A 19,365-nucleotide genomic window follows, 5' to 3' on the forward strand; every position below is an offset into this window, starting at 1 on the left:
TGTTCAGTGAGCCCTCAGCCCACTGCATACCTGTACTGTGATCCTGCCACTGCATAGCTGTTCAGTGATCCTGCCACAGCATACCTGTTCTGTTCAGTGAGCCCCCAGCCCACTGCATACCTGTACTGTGATCCTGCCACTGCATACCTGTTCAGTGATCCTGCCACAGCATACCTGTTCTGTTCAGTGAGCCCTCAGCCCACTGCATACCTGTACTGTGATCCTGCCACTGCATACCTGTTCAGTGATCCTGCCACAGCATACCTGTTCTGTTCAGTGAGCCCTCAGCCCACTGCATACCTGTACTGTGATCCTGCCACTGCATAGCTGTTCAGTGATCCTGCCACAGCATACCTGTTCTGTTCAGTGAGCCCTCAGCCCACTGCATACCTGTACTGTGATCCTGCCACTGCATACCTGTTCAGTGATCCTGCCACTGTATACCTGTTCTGTGAACCCGCCACTGTATACCTGTTCTGTTCAGTGGACCCGCCACTGTATACCTGTTCTGTGAACCCGCCACTGTATACCTGTTCTGTTCAGTGGACCCGCCACTGTATACCTGTTCTGTGAACCCGCCACTGTATACCTGTTCTGTTCAGTGGACCCGCCACTGTATACCTGTTCTGTGAACCCGCCACTGTATACCTGTTCTGTTCAGTGGACCTGCCACTGTATACCTGTTTAGTGAACACGCCACTGCATACCTGTTATGTTCAGTGAACCTGCCACTGCATACCTGTTCTGTGAACCCGCCACTGTATACCTGTTCTGTTCAGTGGACCCGCCACTGTATACCTGTTCTGTTCAGTGGACCTGCCACTGTATACCTGTTTAGTGAACACGCCACTGCATACCTGTTGTGTTCAGTGAACCCGCCACTGTATACCTGTACTGTTCAGTGAACCCACCGCATCAGTGCGCATACCTGTGCAGTTAAGTGAACCCACCTACCTACGTGAGTGCACGCAGTGTGATATACCACTCCGTGCATACCCGATATGGACAAAACAGGTAGAGGAAGAGGTAGTGGCAGAGGCAGAGGAAGGCCACCCGGCAGGTCTGCGCGAGGTCGTGTAAATGTAATTTCGTGTGGACCTGGCCCACAGTACAGTGCTCGGAAGAAGGCACGTCCCATCACCTCCCAAGATTGTCAGGACGTGGTTGAGTATTTAGCGACACAGAACACCTCATCTTGCTCAGCCACCAGCGCTACTACTAGCACCACTTCCGCTGCATTTGACACTTCGCAAGAATTATTTAGTGGTGGTGAAATCACTGATGCACAGCCATTGTTACAGCCAGATGAATTTTCACCAGCTCATATGTCTGCGTTACGCGACAACACTATGGATGTAACGTGTAAGGAGGATGAAGGACCTACACATTTGGATTTTTCTGAGGCAAGCGAAGCTGGGCAGGATGATTACGATGATGACGATGATAGGGATCCTCTGTATGTTCCCAATAGAGGAGATGAAGAGGGGGACAGTTCAGAGGGGGAGTCAGAGAGTAGTAGGAGGATAGAAGTTGCTGAAAGAAGCTGGGGCAGCTCTTCGTCAGAAACAGCTGGTGGCAGAGTCCGGCACCATGTATCGCCAGATTCGCCACCTATGTACAGCCAGCCAACTTGCCCTTCAGCATCAGCTGCTGAGGTGCCCACATCACAGGGTGGCTCAGCGGTGTGGAAATTTTTTAATGTGTGTGCCTCAGATCGGACCAAAGCCATCTGTTCGCTCTGCCAACAAAAATTGAGCCGTGGAAAGGCCAACACTCACGTAGGGACAAGTGCCTTACGAAGGCACCTGCAGAAAAGGCACAAACAGCAATGGGATGGCCACCTGAGCAAAAGCAGCAGCAGCACACAAAAGCAAAGTCACCCTCCTTCTCCTCTTCCTCCTTCAGGTGCATCATCTGCTTATGCCGCTCTCTCCCTTGCACCTTCACAGGCACCCTCCTCCACTCCGCCTCTGCCCTTGAGCGGTTCCTGCTCCTCTGCCCACAGCAGCAGTCAGGTGTCCGTGAAGGAAATGTTTGAGCGGAAGAAGCCACTTTTGGCCAGTCACCCCCTTGCCCGGCGTCTGACAGCTGGCGTGGCGGAACTGTTAGCTCGCCAGCTGTTACCATACCGGCTGGTGGACTCTGAGGCCTTCCGTAAATTTGTGGCCATCGGAACACCGCAGTGGAAGATGCCAGGCCGCACTTATTTTTCCAGAAAGGCCATACCCCAACTGCACCGTGAAGTTGAGAGGCAAGTGGTGTCATCTCTTGCGAAGAGCGTTGGGTCAAGGGTACACCTGACCACGGATGCCTGGTCTGCCAAGCACGGGCAGGGCCGCTACATTACCTACACAGCCCATTGGGTGAACCTGGTGGTGAACGATGGCAAGCAGAAAGCGGCGGACCAAATTGTGACACCTCCACGGCTTGCAGGCAGGCCTCCTGCCACCTCCTCTCCTCCTGCTACATGCTCTTCGCTGTCCTCCTCCTCCTCCTTGGCTGAGTGGCAGTTCTCCTCTCCAGCTACACAGCCCCAGCTCCGCAGGGCCTATGCTGCATGCCAGGTACGACGGTGTCACGCCATCTTAGACATGGCTTGTCTCAAAGCGGAGAGTCACACTGGAGCAGCTCTCCTGGCTGCTCTTAAGAAACAGGTGGATGAGTGGCTGACCCCGCACCACCTGGAGATAGGCAACGTGGTGTGCGACAACGGCAGCAATCTGCTTGCCGCTTTGCATATGGGGAAGCTGACACACATACCCTGCATGGCACATGTCATGAATCTGGTGGTTCAAAGATTTGTGGCAAAGTACCCTGGCTTAGCGGATGTCCTGAAGCAGGCCAGGAAGTTCTGTGGGCATTTGAGGCGCTCTTACACAGCCATGGCACGATTTGCAGAAATTCAGCGTAAAAACAACATGCCGGTGAGACGCCTCATTTGCGATAGCCCCACTCGCTGGAACTCGACCCTCCTCATGTTCTCCCGCCTGCTAGAACAGAAGAAAGCCGTCACCCAGTACCTCTACAACTGGAGTAGAACGAAACAGTCTGGGAAGATGGGGATGTTCTGGCCCGACAACTGGACAATGATGAAAAATGCATGCAGGCTCATGCGGCCGTTTGAGGAGGTGACCAACCTGGTGAGCCGCAGTGAGGGCACCATCAGCGACTTAATTCCCTACGCGTACTTCTTGGAGCGTGCTGTGCGTAGAGTGGCGGATGAAGCTGCGAATGAGCGTGACCAGGAACCGTTACGGCAGGAACAGGCATGGGACCAATTTTCATCAGACCCAGCTGTTTCCTCAACACCTGCGGCAGCACAGAGGGGGGAGGAGGAGGAAGAAGAGAGGTCATGTGCAGAAGATGAGTCAGACTCAGAGGATGATGAGCAAGGTGTTTCTTTGGGGGAGGAGGAGGAGGAGGAGGGGACAGCGGCAGGAGAACAACCGCAGCAGGCGTCGCAGGGGGCTTGTGCTGCGCAACCTTCCCGTGGTATTGTTCGCGGCTGGGGGGAGGAGGTTGACTTACCTGACGTCACTGAGGAAGAGCAAGAGGAGATGGAGGGTACTGGATCCGACTTTGTGCAGATGTCGTCTTTTATGCTGTCCTGCCTGTTGAGGGACCCCCGTATAAAAAACCTCAAGGGGAATGAGCTGTACTGGGTGGCCACACTACTAGACCCTCGGTACAGGCACAAAGTGGCGGACCTGTTACCAACTCACCGGAAGGTGGAAAGGATGCAGCACATGCAGAACCAGCTGTCAACTATGCTTTACAATGCCTTTAAGGGTGATGTGACGGCACAACGCCAGCAAGGTACCACTGCCACTAATCCTCCTCCCGTGTCCACGCAGTCAAAGACAGGACGCTCCAGCGATCTCATGGTGATGTCGGACATGCGGACGTTCTTTAGTCCAACGCCTCGCCGTAGCCCTTCCGGATCCACCCTCCACCAACGCCTGGAACGGCAGGTAGCCGACTACCTGGCCTTAAGTGTGGATGTAGACACTGCTGTGAACAGCGATGAGGAACCCTTGAACTACTGGGTGCGCAGGCTTGACCTGTGGCCAGAGCTGTCCCAATTTGCCATCCAACTTCTCTCCTGCCCTGCCGCAAGCGTCCTCTCAGAAAGGACCTTCAGCGCAGCTGGAGGCATTGTCACAGAGAAGAGAAGTCGCCTAAGTCACAAAAGTGTTAAGTACCTCACCTTTATAAAAATGAATGAGGCATGGATCCCGGAGGGCTGCTGCCCGCCCCAAGACTAAGTCAGTCCCCGCACATACAGCATCTCTGCCTGCACGCCGTGTGACTGGCTGCCTGGCCTGCCCCAAGAAGACTAAGTCGCTCCCAGTCCCTCCACACAGCATGTCTGCCTGCAGGCCGCTTCACTACCTTCTCCGCCACCACCAACAGGGTCCGGGACTCCAGGCGGATTGCTGAATTTTTTAGGCCGCTGCTAGCAGCGGCCGCTGTAATAATTTTTCGGGTGCGTGTACATGACTGCCTAATTTTTCTGGCTGCACTGCGGGCAGCTGCAACAACAAAAGAAAAGGCATGAACATGCGCCCATTCCCCTTCGTGATCATTACCTTGCCGTGGTGAAGGGGCTTGCGTATCACAATGGAGCAATGACCGGCGCCTAGATGAGTGTCTCGGGGGGCACACCCACGATAATAAGGTCGTTGCCTCATTGTGGTCAGACCAAATTTGATCAGCTGGACAGTCACTGTTCTGTCATTCAGCTACATCAGCCAGGTGACTGACCATATGGGCTGTAAAGCCACCAAAACCTGCACTCTCGCCATGGTGCGCACCAGTCCAGCACGGCCGTCACTACACAAACAGCTGTTTGCGGTGCGTTACACGATGAGTTTGGTGCGTCAGTGTGAAGCAGTACCTTAATTACACTACCTGATTGATGTATACACATGCAAGATGTTTGAAAGCACTTTAGGCCTGTCATTTAACATTCAATGTGATTTCTGCCCTTAAAACGCTGCTTTGCGTCAAATCCAGATTTTTCCCGGGGACTTTTGGCATGTATCCCACTCCGCCATCCCCCCCTCCAGGTGTTAGACCCCTTGAAACATCTTTTCCATCACTTTTGTGGCCAGCATAATTAATTTTTTTTTTCAAAGTTCGCATCCCCATTGAAGTCTATTGCGGTTCGCGAACTTTAACGCGAACCGAACCTTTCGCGAAAGTTCGCGAACCCGGTTCGCGAACCGAAAATCGGAGGTTCGGCCCAACTCTAGTGGGCGCTGTGGCTTAGTTGGTTAAAGCGCCTGTCTAGTAAACAGGAGATCCTGAGTTCAACTCTCAGCAGTGCCTTTGCTCATCTTATTATCACCAAGTCATTGCCTGCTGTTTACATCCCAGATTTTCGGGATCACGTCTTTGAGCTTCACCCATATTTGCTCACAGGAAACTTGCATTCGCTATGCCCACTGTTTCCACCACATCTGAACAAAGACATTTTCTTATCAGTTTGGTTTCATGTACTACCTTCCATCTCTGACAATAGGTAAAGGTCACTAACAAGTCTTTTGGGATGCTATGCTCAACATGGATGGGAGCTTAACCCGCACTTGCCTAGCCAAAACTTCTTCAAGTAAAATTGCTGCTTCTACAATAAGAAACATTGTATAAAACTTAATTACTAAGCCACAGCACCTACATGAAATATAATAGTGACTGGCTTCTGTGGCACAAAACTCATTGGTTTTGCCACAGCTTTCATTATCATATTTTGGAAGTTGCACAACATTCTTTTCAACAATTTTGTCCTAAAAGTTTTCCATTCCCTTTTAGGTGGACTATGAGTATACTCTTAGGCAGGGAAAAGTAGGCCTGAAAAACTATTGAAAAAAAAATGTTAAAAAACTGAGAATGCAAATGCAAAGAAAAAAGAGTGCTGTGCCACAATAACCAATAACTGCATTGCAGCATGTGGGCGCTGTGGCGTAGTTGGTTAAAGCGCCTGTCTAGTAAACAGGAGATCCTGAGTTCAACTCTCAGCAGTGCCTTTGCTCATCTTATTATTGCCTGCTGTTTACATCCCAGATTTTCGGGATCACGCCTTTGAGCTTCACCCATATTTGCTCACAGGAAACTTGCATTCGCTATGCCCACTGTTTCCACCACAACTGAACAAAGACATTTTCTTATCAGTTTGGTTTGATGTACTACCTTCCATCTCTGACAATAGGTAAAGGTCACTAACAAGTCTTTTGGGATGCTATGCTCAACATGGATGGGAGCTTAACCCGCACTTGCCTAGCCAAAACTTCTTCAAGTAAAATTGCTGCTTCTACAATAGGAAACATTGTATAAAACTTAATTACTAAGTCACAGCACCTACATGAAATATAATAGTGACTGGCTTCTGTGGCACAAAACTTATTGGTTTTGCCACAGCTTTCATTATCATATTTTGGAAGTTGCACAACATTCTTTTCAACAATTTTGTCCTAAAAGTTTTCCATTCCCTTTTAGGTGGACTATGTGTATACTCTTAGGCAGGGAAAAGTAGGCCTGAAAAACTATTGAAAAAAAAATGTTAAAAAACTGAGAATGCAAATGCAAAGAAAAAAGAGTGCTGTGCCACAATAACCAATAACTGTATTGCGGCATGTGAGTGCTGTGGCTTAGTTGGTTAAAGCGCCTGTCTAGTAAACAGGAGATCCTGAGTTCAACTCTCAGCAGTGCCTTTGCTCATCTTATTATCACCAAGTCATTGCCTGCTGTTTACATCCCAGATTTTCGGGATCACGTCTTTGAGCTTCACCCATATTTGCTCACAGGAAACTTGCATTCGCTATGCCCACTGTTTCCACCACATCTGAACAAAGACATTTTCTTATCAGTTTGGTTTCATGTACTACCTTCCATCTCTGACAATAGGTAAAGGTCACTAACAAGTCTTTTGGGATGCTATGCTCAACATGGATGGGAGCTTAACCCGCACTTGCCTAGCCAAAACTTCTTCAAGTAAAATTGCTGCTTCTACAATAAGAAACATTGTATAAAACTTAATTACTAAGCCACAGCACCTACATTAAATATAATAGTGACTGGCTTCTGTGGCACAAAACTCATTGGTTTTGCCACAGCTTTCATTATCATATTTTGGAAGTTGCACAACATTCTTTTCAACAATTTTGTCCTAAAAGTTTTCCATTCCCTTTTAGGTGGACTATGTGTATACTCTTAGGCAGGGAAAAGTAGGCCTGAAAAACTATTGAAAAAAAAATGTTAAAAAACTGAGAATGCAAATGCAAAGAAAAAAGAGTGCTGTGCCACAATAACCAATAAGTGTATTGCAGCATGTGGGCGCTGTGGCTTAGTTGGTTAAAGCGCCTGTTTAGTAAACAGGAGATCCTGAGTTCAACTCTCAGCAGTGCCTTTGCGCATCTTATTATCACCAAGTCATTGCCTGCTGTTTACATCCCAGATTTTCGGGATCACGTCTTTGAGCTTCACCCATATTTGCTCACAGGAAACTTGCATTCGCTATGCCCACTGTTTCCACCACATCTGAACAAAGACATTTTCTTATCAGTTTGGTTTCATGTACTATCTTCCATCTCTGACAATAGGTAAAGGTCACTAACAAGTCTTTTGGGATGCTATGCTCAACATGGATGGGAGCTTAACCCGCACTTGCCTAGCCAAAACTTCTTCAAGTAAAATTGCTGCTTCTACAATAAGAAACATTGTATAAAACTTAATTACTAAGTCACAGCACCTACATGAAATATAATAGTGACTGGCTTCTGTGGCACAAAACTCATTGGTTTTGCCACAGCTTTCATTATCATATTTTGGAAGTTGCACAACATTCTTTTCAACAATTTTGTCCTAAAAGTTTTCCATTCCCTTTTAGGTGGACTATGTGTATACTCTTAGGCAGGGAAAAGTAGGCCTGAAAAACTATTGAAAAAAAAATGTTAAAAAACTGAGAATGCAAATGCAAAGAAAAAAGAGTGCTGTGCCACAATAACCAATAACTGTATTGCAGCATGTGGGCGCTGTGGCTTAGTTGGTTAAAGCGCCTGTCTAGTAAACAGGAGATCCTGAGTTCAACTCTCAGCAGTGCCTTTGCTCATCTTATTATCACCAAGTCATTGCCTGCTGTTTACATCCCAGATTTTCGGGATCACGTCTTTGAGCTTCACCCATATTTGCTCACAGGAAACTTGCATTCGCTATGCCCACTGTTTCCACCACATCTGAACAAAGACATTTTCTTATCAGTTTGGTTTCATGTACTACCTTCCATCTCTGACAATAGGTAAAGGTCACTAACAAGTCTTTTGGGATGCTATGCTCAACATGGATGGGAGCTTAACCCGCACTTGCCTAGCCAAAACTTCTTCAAGTAAAATTGCTGCTTCTACAATAAGAAACATTGTATAAAACTTAATTACTAAGTCACAGCACCTACATGAAATATAATAGTGACTGGCTTATGTGGCACAAAACTCATTGGTTTTGCCACAGCTTTCATTATCATATTTTGGAAGTTGCACAACATTCTTTTCAACAATTTTGTCCTAAAAGTTTTCCATTCCCTTTTAGGTGGACTATGTGTATACTCTTAGGCAGGGAAAAGTAGGCCTGAAAAACTATTGAAAAAAAAATGTTAAAAAACTGAGAATGCAAATGCAAAGAAAAAAGAGTGCTGTGCCACAATAACCAATAACTGTGTTGCAGCATGTGGGCGCTGTGGCTTAGTTGGTTAAAGCGCCTGTCTAGTAAACAGGAGATCCTGAGTTCAACTCTCAGCAGTGCCTTTGCTCAAATTATTATCACCAAGTCATTGCCTGCTGTTTACATCCCAGATTTTCGGAATCACGTCTTAGAGCTTCACCCATATTTGCTCACAGGAAACTTGCATTCGCTATGCCCACTGTTTCCACCACATCTGAACAAAGACATTTTCTTATCAGTTTGGTTTGATGTACTACCTTCCATCTCTGACAATAGGTAAAGGTCACTAACAAGTCTTTTGGGATGCTATGCTCAACATGGATGGGAGCTTAACCCGCACTTGCCTAGCCAAAACTTCTTCAAGTAAAATTGCTGCTTCTACAATAAGAAACATTGTATAAAACTTAATTACTAAGCCACAGCACCTACATGAAATATAATAGTGACTGCTTCTGTGGCACAAAACTCATTGGTTTTGCCACAGCTTTCATTATCATATTTTGGAAGTTGCACAACATTCTTTTCAACAATTTTGTCCTAAAAGTTTTCCATTCCCTTTTAGGTGGACTATGTGTATACTCTTAGGCAGGGAAAAGTAGGCCTGAAAAACTATTGAAAAAAAAATGTTAAAAAACTGAGAATGCAAATGCAAAGAAAAAAGAGTGCTGTGCCACAATAACCAATAACTGTATTGCAGCATGTGGGTGCTGTGGCTTAGTTGGTTAAAGCGCCTGTCTACTAAACAGGAGGTCCTGAGTTCAACTCTCAGCAGTGCCTTTGCTCATCTTATTATCACCAAGTCATTGCCTGCTGTTTACATCCCAGGTTTTCGGAATCACGTCTTAGAGCTTCACCCATATTTGCTCACAGGAAACTTGCATTCACTATGCCCACTGTTTCCACCACATCTGAACAAAGACATTTTCTTATCAGTTTGGTTTGATGTACTACCTTCCATCTCTGACAATAGGTAAAGGTCACTAACAAGTCTTTTGGGATGCTATGCTCAACATGGATGGGAGCTTAACCCGCACTTGCCTAGCCAAAACTTCTTCAAGTAAAATTGCTGCTTCTACAATAAGAAACATTGTATAAAACTTAATTACTAAGCCACAGCACCTACATGAAATATAATAGTGACTGGCTTCTGTGGCACAAAACTCATTGGTTTTGCCACAGCTTTCATTATCATATTTTGGAAGTTGCACAACATTCTTTTCAACAATTTTGTCCTAAAAGTTTTCCATTCCCTTTTAGGTGGACTATGTGTATACTCTTAGGCAGGGAAAAGTAGGCCTGAAAAACTATTGAAAAAAAAATGTTAAAAAACTGAGAATGCAAATGCAAAGAAAAAAGAGTGCTGTGCCACAATAACCAATAACTGTATTGCAGCATGTGGGCGCTGTGGCTTAGTTGGTTAAAGCGCCTGTCTAGTAAACAGGAGATCCTGAGTTCAGCTCTCAGCAGTGCCTTTGCTCATCTTATTATCACCAAGTCATTGCCTGCTGTTTACATCCCAGATTTTCAGGATCACGTCTTTGAGCTTCACCCATATTTGCTCACAGGAAACTTGCATTCACTATGCCCACTGTTTCCACCACATCTGAACAAAGACATTTTCTTATCAGTTTGGTTTGATGTACTACCTTCCATCTCTGACAATAGGTAAAGGTCACTAACAAGTCTTTTGGGATGCTATGCTCAACATGGATGGGAGCTTAACCCGCACTTGCCTAGCCAAAACTTCTTCAAGTAAAATTGCTGCTTCTACAATAAGAAACATTGTATAAAACTTAATTACTAAGCCACAGCACCTACATGAAATATAATAGTGACTGGCTTCTGTGGCACAAAACTCATTGGTTTTGCCACAGCTTTCATTATCATATTTTGGAAGTTGCACAACATTCTTTTCAACAATTTTGTCCTAAAAGTTTTCCATTCCCTTTTAGGTGGACTATGTGTATACTCTTAGGCAGGGAAAAGTAGGCCTGAAAAACTATTGAAAAAAAAATGTTAAAAAACTGAGAATGCAAATGCAAAGAAAAAAGAGTGCTGTGCCACAATAACCAATAACTGTATTGCAGCATGTGGGCGCTGTGGCTTAGTTGGTTAAAGCGCCTGTCTAGTAAACAGGAGATCCTGAGTTCAGCTCTCAGCAGTGCCTTTGCTCATCTTATTATCACCAAGTCATTGCCTGCTGTTTACATCCCAGATTTTCAGGATCACGTCTTTGAGCTTCACCCATATTTGCTCACAGGAAACTTGCATTCACTATGCCCACTGTTTCCACCACATCTGAACAAAGACATTTTCTTATCAGTTTGGTTTGATGTACTACCTTCCATCTCTGACAATAGGTAAAGGTCACTAACAAGTCTTTTGGGATGCTATGCTCAACATGGATGGGAGCTTAACCCGCACTTGCCTAGCCAAAACTTCTTCAAGTAAAATTGCTGCTTCTACAATAAGAAACATTGTATAAAACTTAATTACTAAGCCACAGCACCTACATGAAATATAATAGTGACTGGCTTCTGTGGCACAAAACTCATTGGTTTTGCCACAGCTTTCATTATCATATTTTGGAAGTTGCACAACATTCTTTTCAACAATTTTGTCCTAAAAGTTTTCCATTCCCTTTTAGGTGGACTATGTGTATACTCTTAGGCAGGGAAAAGTAGGCCTGAAAAACTATTGAAAAAAAAATGTTAAAAAACTGAGAATGCAAATGCAAAGAAAAAAGAGTGCTGTGCCACAATAACCAATAACTGTATTGCAGCATGTGGGCGCTGTGGCTTAGTTGGTTAAAGCGCCTGTCTAGTAAACAGGAGATCCTGAGTTCAACTCTCAGCAGTGCCTTTGCTCATCTTATTATTGCCTGCTGTTTACATCCCAGATTTTCGGGATCACGTCTTTGAGCTTCACCCATATTTGCTCACAGGAAATTTGCATTCGCTATGCCCACTGTTTCCACCACAACTGAACAAAGACATTTTCTTATCAGTTTGGTTTGATGTACTACCTTCCATCTCTGACAATAGGTAAAGGTCACTAACAAGTCTTTTGGGATGCTATGCTCAACATGGATGGGAGCTTAACCCGCACTTGCCTAGCCAAAACTTCTTCAAGTAAAATTGCTGGGTACTTATCCGTTAGCCGGGCGCATCCGGCAGGTGGCGCTAATTAGTATTCCCCCCTCCAGGCCGACATGGATAGTAGGGAAAGATGTAACTCTGGTGGAGTTTTGTCGCCACCTGCCGGATGCGCCCGGCTAACGGATAAGTACCAATTGCTGCTTCTACAATAGGAAACATTGTATAAAACTTAATTACTAAGTCACAGCACCTACATGAAATATAATAGTGACTGGCTTCTGTGGCACAAAACTTATTGGTTTTGCCACAGCTTTCATTATCATATTTTGGAAGTTGCACAACATTCTTTTCAACAATTTTGTCCTAAAAGTTTTCCATTCCCTTTTAGGTGGACTATGTGTATACTCTTAGGCAGGGAAAAGTAGGCCTGAAAAACTATTGAAAAAAAAAATGTTAAAAAACTGAGAATGCAAATGCAAAGAAAAAAGAGTGCTGTGCCACAATAACCAATAACTGTATTGCAGCATGTGGGCGCTGTGGCTTAGTTGGTTAAAGCGCCTGTCTAGTAAACAGGAGATCCTGAGTTCAACTCTCAGCAGTGCCTTTGCTCATCTTATTATCACCAAGTCATTGCCTGCTGTTTACATCCCAGATTTTCGGGATCACGTCTTTGAGCTTCACCCATATTTGCTCACAGGAAACTTGCATTCGCTATGCCCACTGTTTCCACCACATCTGAACAAAGACATTTTCTTATCAGTTTGGTTTCATGTACTACCTTCCATCTCTGACAATAGGTAAAGGTCACTAACAAGTCTTTTGGGATGCTATGCTCAACATGGATGGGAGCTTAACCCGCACTTGCCTAGCCAAAACTTCTTCAAGTAAAATTGCTGCTTCTACAATAAGAAACATTGTATAAAACTTAATTACTAAGTCACAGCACCTACATGAAATATAATAGTGACTGGCTTCTGTGGCACAAAACTCATTGGTTTTGCCACAGCTTTCATTATCATATTTTGGAAGTTGCACAACATTCTTTTCAACAATTTTGTCCTAAAAGTTTTCCATTCCCTTTTAGGTGGACTATGTGTATACTCTTAGGCAGGGAAAAGTAGGCCTGAAAAACTATTGAAAAAAAAATGTTAAAAAACTGAGAATGCAAATGCAAAGAAAAAAGAGTGCTGTGCCACAATAACCAATAACTGTATTGCAGCATGTGGGCGCTGTGGCTTAGTTGGTTAAAGCGCCTGTCTAGTAAACAGGAGATCCTGAGTTCAACTCTCAGCAGTGCCTTTGCTCATCTTATTATCACCAAGTCATTGCCTGCTGTTTACATCCCAGATTTTCGGGATCACGTCTTTGAGCTTCACCCATATTTGCTCACAGGAAACTTGCATTCGCTATGCCCACTGTTTCCACCACATCTGAACAAAGACATTTTCTTATCAGTTTGGTTTCATGTACTACCTTCCATCTCTGACAATAGGTAAAGGTCACTAACAAGTCTTTTGGGATGCTATGCTCAACATGGATGGGAGCTTAACCCGCACTTGCCTAGCCAAAACTTCTTCAAGTAAAATTGCTGCTTCTACAATAAGAAACATTGTATAAAACTTAATTACTAAGTCACAGCACCTACATGAAATATAATAGTGACTGGCTTCTGTGGCACAAAACTCATTGGTTTTGCCACAGCTTTCATTATCATATTTTGGAAGTTGCACAACATTCTTTTCAACAATTTTGTCCTAAAAGTTTTCCATTCCCTTTTAGGTGGACTATGTGTATACTCTTAGGCAGGGAAAAGTAGGCCTGAAAAACTATTGAAAAAAAAATGTTAAAAAACTGAGAATGCAAATGCAAAGAAAAAAGAGTGCTGTGCCACAATAACCAATAACTGTATTGCAGCATGTGGGCGCTGTGGCTTAGTTGGTTAAAGCGCCTGTCTAGTAAACAGGAGATCCTGAGTTCAACTCTCAGCAGTGCCTTTGCTCATCTTATTATCACCAAGTCATTGCCTGCTGTTTACATCCCAGATTTTCGGAATCACGTCTTAGAGCTTCACCCATATTTGCTCACAGGAAACTTGCATTCGCTATGCCCACTGTTTCCACCACATCTGAACAAAGACATTTTCTTATCAGTTTGGTTTGATGTACTACCTTCCATCTCTGACAATAGGTAAAGGTCACTAACAAGTCTTTTGGGATGCTATGCTCAACATGGATGGGAGCTTAACCCGCACTTGCCTAGCCAAAACTTCTTCAAGTAAAATTGCTGCTTCTACAATAAGAAACATTGTATAAAACTTAATTACTAAGCCACAGCACCTACATGAAATATAATAGTGACTGCTTCTGTGGCACAAAACTCATTGGTTTTGCCACAGCTTTCATTATCATATTTTGGAAGTTGCACAACATTCTTTTCAACAATTTTGTCCTAAAAGTTTTCCATTCCCTTTTAGGTGGACTATGTGTATACTCTTAGGCAGGGAAAAGTAGGCCTGAAAAACTATTGAAAAAAAAATGTTAAAAAACTGAGAATGCAAATGCAAAGAAAAAAGAGTGCTGTGCCACAATAACCAATAACTGTATTGCAGCATGTGGGTGCTGTGGCTTAGTTGGTTAAAGCGCCTGTCTTCTAAACAGGAGGTCCTGAGTTCAACTCTCAGCAGTGCCTTTGCTCATCTTATTATCACCAAGTCATTGCCTGCTGTTTACATCCCAGGTTTTCGGAATCACGTCTTAGAGCTTCACCCATATTTGCTCACAGGAAACTTGCATTCACTATGCCCACTGTTTCCACCACATCTGAACAAAGACATTTTCTTATCAGTTTGGTTTGATGTACTACCTTCCATCTCTGACAATAGGTAAAGGTCACTAACAAGTCTTTTGGGATGCTATGCTCAACATGGATGGGAGCTTAACCCGCACTTGCCTAGCCAAAACTTCTTCAAGTAAAATTGCTGCTTCTACAATAAGAAACATTGTATAAAACTTAATTACTAAGCCACAGCACCTACATGAAATATAATAGTGACTGGCTTCTGTGGCACAAAACTCATTGGTTTTGCCACAGCTTTCATTATCATATTTTGGAAGTTGCACAACATTCTTTTCAACAATTTTGTCCTAAAAGTTTTCCATTCCCTTTTAGGTGGACTATGTGTATACTCTTAGGCAGGGAAAAGTAGGCCTGAAAAACTATTGAAAAAAAAATGTTAAAAAACTGAGAATGCAAATGCAAAGAAAAAAGAGTGCTGTGCCACAATAACCAATAACTGTATTGCAGCATGTGGGCGCTGTGGCTTAGTTGGTTAAAGCGCCTGTCTAGTAAACAGGAGATCCTGAGTTCAGCTCTCAGCAGTGCCTTTGCTCATCTTATTATCACCAAGTCATTGCCTGCTGTTTACATCCCAGATTTTCAGGATCACGTCTTTGAGCTTCACCCATATTTGCTCACAGGAAACTTGCATTCACTATGCCCACTGTTTCCACCACATCTGAACAAAGACATTTTCTTATCAGTTTGGTTTGATGTACTACCTTCCATCTCTGACAATAGGTAAAGGTCACTAACAAGTCTTTTGGGATGCTATGCTCAACATGGATGGGAGCTTAACCCGCACTTGCCTAGCCAAAACTTCTTCAAGTAAAATTGCTGCTTCTACAATAAGAAACATTGTATAAAACTTAATTACTAAGCCACAGCACCTACATGAAATATAATAGTGACTGGCTTCTGTGGCACAAAACTCATTGGTTTTGCCACAGCTTTCATTATCATATTTTGGAAGTTGCACAACATTCTTTTCAACAATTTTGTCCTAAAAGTTTTCCATTCCCTTTTAGGTGGACTATGTGTATACTCTTAGGCAGGGAAAAGTAGGCCTGAAAAACTATTGAAAAAAAAATGTTAAAAAACTGAGAATGCAAATGCAAAGAAAAAAGAGTGCTGTGCCACAATAACCAATAACTGTATTGCAGCATGTGGGCGCTGTGGCTTAGTTGGTTAAAGCGCCTGTCTAGTAAACAGGAGATCCTGAGTTCAGCTCTCAGCAGTGCCTTTGCTCATCTTATTATCACCAAGTCATTGCCTGCTGTTTACATCCCAGATTTTCAGGATCACGTCTTTGAGCTTCACCCATATTTGCTCACAGGAAACTTGCATTCACTATGCCCACTGTTTCCACCACATCTGAACAAAGACATTTTCTTATCAGTTTGGTTTGATGTACTACCTTCCATCTCTGACAATAGGTAAAGGTCACTAACAAGTCTTTTGGGATGCTATGCTCAACATGGATGGGAGCTTAACCCGCACTTGCCTAGCCAAAACTTCTTCAAGTAAAATTGCTGCTTCTACAATAAGAAACATTGTATAAAACTTAATTACTAAGCCACAGCACCTACATGAAATATAATAGTGACTGGCTTCTGTGGCACAAAACTCATTGGTTTTGCCACAGCTTTCATTATCATATTTTGGAAGTTGCACAACATTCTTTTCAACAATTTTGTCCTAAAAGTTTTCCATTCCCTTTTAGGTGGACTATGTGTATACTCTTAGGCAGGGAAAAGTAGGCCTGAAAAACTATTGAAAAAAAAATGTTAAAAAACTGAGAATGCAAATGCAAAGAAAAAAGAGTGCTGTGCCACAATAACCAATAACTGTATTGCAGCATGTGGGCGCTGTGGCTTAGTTAATTAAAGCGCCTGTCTAGTAAACAGGAGATCCTGAGTTCAACTCTCAGCAGTGCCTTTGCTCATCTTATTATTGCCTGCTGTTTACATCCCAGATTTTCGGGATCACGTCTTTGAGCTTCACCCATATTTGCTCACAGGAAATTTGCATTCGCTATGCCCACTGTTTCCACCACAACTGAACAAAGACATTTTCTTATCAGTTTGGTTTGATGTACTACCTTCCATCTCTGACAATAGGTAAAGGTCACTAACAAGTCTTTTGGGATGCTATGCTCAACATGGATGGGAGCTTAACCCGCACTTGCCTAGCCAAAACTTCTTCAAGTAAAATTGCTGGGTACTTATCCGTTAGCCGGGCGCATCCGGCAGGTGGCGCTAATTAGTATTCCCCCCTCCAGGCCGACATGGATAGTAGGGAAAGATGTAACTCTGGTGGAGTTTTGTCGCCACCTGCCGGATGCGCCCGGCTAACGGATAAGTACCAATTGCTGCTTCTACAATAGGAAACATTGTATAAAACTTAATTACTAAGTCACAGCACCTACATGAAATATAATAGTGACTGGCTTCTGTGGCACAAAACTTATTGGTTTTGCCACAGCTTTCATTATCATATTTTGGAAGTTGCACAACATTCTTTTCAACAATTTTGTCCTAAAAGTTTTCCATTCCCTTTTAGGTGGACTATGTGTATACTCTTAGGCAGGGAAAAGTAGGCCTGAAAAACTATTGAAAAAAAAAATGTTAAAAAACTGAGAATGCAAATGCAAAGAAAAAAGAGTGCTGTGCCACAATAACCAATAACTGTATTGCAGCATGTGGGCGCTGTGGCTTAGTTGGTTAAAGCGCCTGTCTAGTAAACAGGAGATCCTGAGTTCAACTCTCAGCAGTGCCTTTGCTCATCTTATTATCACCAAGTCATTGCCTGCTGTTTACATCCCAGATTTTCGGGATCACGTCTTTGAGCTTCACCCATATTTGCTCACAGGAAACTTGCATTCGCTATGCCCACTGTTTCCACCACATCTGAACAAAGACATTTTCTTATCAGTTTGGTTTCATGTACTACCTTCCATCTCTGACAATAGGTAAAGGTCACTAACAAGTCTTTTGGGATGCTATGCTCAACATGGATGGGAGCTTAACCCGCACTTGCCTAGCCAAAACTTCTTCAAGTAAAATTGCTGCTTCTACAATAAGAAACATTGTATAAAACTTAATTACTAAGCCACAGCACCTACATGAAATATAATAGTGACTGGCTTCTGTGGCACAAAACTCATTGGTTTTGCCACAGCTTTCATTATCATATTTTGGAAGTTGCACAACATTCTTTTCAACAATTTTGTCCTAAAAGTTTTCCATTCCCTTTTAGGTGGACTATGTGTATACTCTTAGGCAGGGAAAAGTAGGCCTGAAAAACTATTGAAAAAAAAATGTTAAAAAACTGAGAATGCAAATGCAAAGAAAAAAGAGTGCTGTGCCACAATAACCAACAACTGTATTCCAGCATGTGGGCGCTGTGGCGTAGTTGGTTAAAGCGCCTGTCTAGTAAACAGGAGATCCTGAGTTCAACCCTCAGCAGTGCCTTTGCTCATCTTATTATTGCCTGCTGTTTACATCCCAGATTTTCGGGATCACGCCTTTGAGCTTCACCCATATTTGCTCACAGGAAACTTGCATTCGCTATGCCCACTGTTTCCACCACAACTGAACAAAGACATTTTCTTATCAGTTTGGTTTGATGTACTACCTTCCATCTCTGACAATAGGTAAAGGTCACTAACAAGTCTTTTGGGATGCTATGCTCAACATGGATGGGAGCTTAACCCGCACTTGCCTAGCCAAAACTTCTTCAAGTAAAATTGCTGCTTCTACAATAGGAAACATTGTATAAAACTTAATTACTAAGTCACAGCACCTACATGAAATATAATAGTGACTGGCTTCTGTGGCACAAAACTTATTGGTTTTGCCACAGCTTTCATTATCATATTTTGGAAGTTGCACAACATTCTTTTCAACAATTTTGTCCTAAAAGTTTTCCATTCCCTTTTAGGTGGACTATGTGTATACTCATAGGCAGGGAAAAGTAGGCCTGAAAAACTATTGAAAAAAAAATGTTAAAAAACTGAGAATGCAAATGCAAAGAAAAAAGAGTGCTGTGCCACAATAACCAATAACTGTATTGCAGCATGTGGGCGCTGTGGCTTAGTTGGTTAAAGCGCCTGTCTAGTAAACAGGAGATCCTGAGTTCAACTCTCAGCAGTGCCTTTGCTCATCTTATTATCACCAAGTCATTGCCTGCTGTTTACATCCCAGATTTTCGGGATCACGTCTTTGAGCTTCACCCATATTTGCTTACAGGAAACTTGCATTCGCTATGCCCACTGTTTCCACCACATCTGAACAAAGACATTTTCTTATCAGTTTGGTTTCATGTACTACCTTCCATCTCTGACAATAGGTAAAGGTCACTAACAAGTCTTTTGGGATGCTATGCTCAACATGGATGGGAGCTTAACCCGCACTTGCCTAGCCAAAACTTCTTCAAGTAAAATTGCTGCTTCTACAATAAGAAACATTGTATAAAACTTAATTACTAAGCCACAGCACCTACATGAAATATAAAAGTGACTGGCTTCTGTGGCACAAAACTCATTGGTTTTGCCACAGCTTTCATTATCATATTTTGGAAGTTGCACAACATTCTTTTCAACAATTTTGTCCTAAAAGTTTTCCATTCCCTTTTAGGTGGACTATGTGTATACTCTTAGGCAGGGAAAAGTAGGCCTGAAAAACTATTGAAAAAAAAATGTTAAAAAACTGATAATGCA

The 19,365-nt window shown here is 43.4% G+C and overlaps 12 non-coding genes across 12 annotated transcripts; all 12 read left to right on the forward strand.

Moving 5' to 3' along the window:
- The first annotated feature begins 5,257 nt into the window (after window positions 1–5,257).
- TRNAT-AGU (transfer RNA threonine (anticodon AGU)) lies at window positions 5,258–5,331 on the forward strand. Its single transcript has one exon. It is a non-coding gene; the product is annotated as a tRNA-Thr (tRNA).
- Window positions 5,332–7,331: 2,000 nt separating this feature from the next.
- TRNAT-AGU (transfer RNA threonine (anticodon AGU)) lies at window positions 7,332–7,405 on the forward strand. The gene has a single exon. It is a non-coding gene; the product is annotated as a tRNA-Thr (tRNA).
- A 621-nt stretch (window positions 7,406–8,026) lies between these two features.
- Window positions 8,027–8,100, forward strand: TRNAT-AGU (transfer RNA threonine (anticodon AGU)). Its single transcript has one exon. It is a non-coding gene; the product is annotated as a tRNA-Thr (tRNA).
- A 621-nt stretch (window positions 8,101–8,721) lies between these two features.
- On the forward strand, window positions 8,722–8,795 carry TRNAT-AGU (transfer RNA threonine (anticodon AGU)). Its single transcript has one exon. It is a non-coding gene; the product is annotated as a tRNA-Thr (tRNA).
- Window positions 8,796–9,415: 620 nt separating this feature from the next.
- Window positions 9,416–9,489, forward strand: TRNAS-ACU (transfer RNA serine (anticodon ACU)). The gene has a single exon. It is a non-coding gene; the product is annotated as a tRNA-Ser (tRNA).
- A 2,011-nt stretch (window positions 9,490–11,500) lies between these two features.
- TRNAT-AGU (transfer RNA threonine (anticodon AGU)) lies at window positions 11,501–11,574 on the forward strand. The gene has a single exon. It is a non-coding gene; the product is annotated as a tRNA-Thr (tRNA).
- Window positions 11,575–12,340: 766 nt separating this feature from the next.
- Window positions 12,341–12,414, forward strand: TRNAT-AGU (transfer RNA threonine (anticodon AGU)). The gene has a single exon. It is a non-coding gene; the product is annotated as a tRNA-Thr (tRNA).
- Window positions 12,415–13,035: 621 nt separating this feature from the next.
- TRNAT-AGU (transfer RNA threonine (anticodon AGU)) lies at window positions 13,036–13,109 on the forward strand. Its single transcript has one exon. It is a non-coding gene; the product is annotated as a tRNA-Thr (tRNA).
- A 621-nt stretch (window positions 13,110–13,730) lies between these two features.
- TRNAT-AGU (transfer RNA threonine (anticodon AGU)) lies at window positions 13,731–13,804 on the forward strand. The gene has a single exon. It is a non-coding gene; the product is annotated as a tRNA-Thr (tRNA).
- A 620-nt stretch (window positions 13,805–14,424) lies between these two features.
- Window positions 14,425–14,498, forward strand: TRNAR-UCU (transfer RNA arginine (anticodon UCU)). The gene has a single exon. It is a non-coding gene; the product is annotated as a tRNA-Arg (tRNA).
- Window positions 14,499–17,349: 2,851 nt separating this feature from the next.
- TRNAT-AGU (transfer RNA threonine (anticodon AGU)) lies at window positions 17,350–17,423 on the forward strand. Its single transcript has one exon. It is a non-coding gene; the product is annotated as a tRNA-Thr (tRNA).
- A 1,305-nt stretch (window positions 17,424–18,728) lies between these two features.
- Window positions 18,729–18,802, forward strand: TRNAT-AGU (transfer RNA threonine (anticodon AGU)). The gene has a single exon. It is a non-coding gene; the product is annotated as a tRNA-Thr (tRNA).
- Window positions 18,803–19,365: the final 563 nt, after the last annotated feature.

This window comes from Hyperolius riggenbachi, chromosome 11, assembly GCF_040937935.1.
Source record: "Hyperolius riggenbachi isolate aHypRig1 chromosome 11, aHypRig1.pri, whole genome shotgun sequence".
NCBI lineage: Eukaryota > Metazoa > Chordata > Amphibia > Anura > Hyperoliidae > Hyperolius > Hyperolius riggenbachi.